Below are 2,076 nucleotides of genomic sequence, written 5' to 3'. Positions count from 1 at the left end.
GCAACTAATGAATCATCGAACTTTACATCAAAACCCAGGGATGTACTGTATGGTGACTAAAATAATATAATAAAAAAACATTAAAAAAATGTTGAATTTCATGCAGAAAAAAACTAAAAAAACCAAAAACCAAAAACCTTGATTGGTTGAACTGGCCATTTGTTTCCAAAAGTTATCTATCCAGTATTTTCATAGGAACAACAACAACAAAAGCAAAAACCATATTAAATCCAGTGCAATTTTTATTCGCACTGTCATGTTACCCAATTAATGGCTGCATGTAAAATTTGCCACCTAGTGCCCTGGGACTTTGTTTATTTATACAATACTCAGTGTCAACAGAAGTAGTGGTACATGTGTTGACCAACACACCCTGTCCGTTATGTGTGTTTCTTAAAGGAAGGGATTCTGTCTTATATATTTTTGAACGTTCAATATTTAGGTCTGACCCAGAGTAGACACACCTGGCTGTTTCCTCAACTGAAATAAATTCTACAATGTCCAGGTTCTCTAAGTTCTCTCCAAGCTCCAAGTAGTTCATTCAGGAACTGCTGAGGTTTCCATGGGTGTATGGTCCCTCCCTAGGCAGGGATGATTCACTAAGTGGAAAATAAAGGCCCTGAATTCCTGAAGCTTAGGTCCTAATGTGGAAGGTTAAGGAAAAAAATTCTCCATTAGGGATAGTCACTTAGTCTGGATTCCTTTGTAAATGAGATACACTGAGATTCTGGGATAATAAGATATTTCAATCTAGAGTCCTGCAAACAAAGAGCCTAGGATTCTATAAATAAGAGTCTCCCCCCCTCTGCCCCCCCCAAAAAAGGATGGTGACAATACACAGGTGAAGTGCTATTTGAAGAAAATGAGCAGCTAAAATCTGNCTGTCTTATATATTTTTGAACGTTCCATATCCAGAATTAGGTCTGACCCAGAGTAGACACACCTGGCTGTTTCCTCAACTGAAATAAATTCTACAATGTCCAGGTTCTCTAAGTTCTCTCCAAGCTCCGTAGTTCATTCAGGAACTGCTGAGGTTTCCATGGGTGTATGGTCCCTCCCTAGGCAGGGATGATTCACTAAGTGGAAAATAAAGGCCCTGAATTCCTGAAGCTTAGGTCCTAATGTGGAAGGTTAAGGAAAAAAATTCTCCATTAGGGATAGTCACTTAGTCTGGATTCCTTTGTAAATGAGATACACTGAGATTCTGGGATAATAAGATATTTCAGTCTAGAGTCCTGCAAACAATGAGCCTAGGATTCTATAAATAAGAGTCTCCCCCCCCTCCCCCCCCAAAAAAGGATGGTGACAATACACAGGTGAAGTGCTATTTGAAGAAAATGAGCAGCTAAAATCTGGAAGTGCCTCATGGACAATATACACAGTGAGCTGCCATCAGAGTTGCAGCTTACTGCCCCTTGAAGGTGCTGTGCTATACTATGCAAGAATGATTTACTTTTAAAAGACAGATTTTCAGAAACTTAAAACAATTCCCACCCCCACTCTCCCTACACAAATGACTAGGGAACTTCATTCTCTTCCGAAATGCCACACATTGAGTTTTACTTGTAAAATGATACTTAATTCCAGCCATGAAAGTGGCATTTCATAAAGAAGGGGTCCTCAACAGGATGTGAGGCACCCACTGGGACCCTCTCAACATTCTTGGTTCCTCCTGTCTTGGAAACACAGAGGGTAAGCACTAGATCACACCCTATAAAGATAATATACATACTTCACTTAATTGGGTTAAAGGACCTTCGTGGAAACAATGGGGACTATTCATTTTCTAGTGCTTGGAGTTCCCTCCCCACAGCAGAAGTAGCAGGGAGAGAGGGAACAGCAGTATGTAATGCTAATCTATTATGGGAGCAGATAAATGAATATTACGCTCCAGATTCTCCATAGCAATTACTTTTGTTACACATGTATGAATGCACGTTTTTAGCTATTTTAATCACTTCCCTATCCATATGCCGTTTGAAAGGTGAAGAATATATTCAAGAAAGTGGATTGCGCGCAGGAAGTACTAATTATTGTGGTTATAAAAACAAATCACAAACCACTACTATATTCCCA

Source organism: Ailuropoda melanoleuca, chromosome 20 (genome assembly GCF_002007445.2).
Source record: "Ailuropoda melanoleuca isolate Jingjing chromosome 20, ASM200744v2, whole genome shotgun sequence".
Lineage (NCBI taxonomy): Eukaryota > Metazoa > Chordata > Mammalia > Carnivora > Ursidae > Ailuropoda > Ailuropoda melanoleuca.
Note: the sequence above shows the minus strand (reverse complement) of the source record.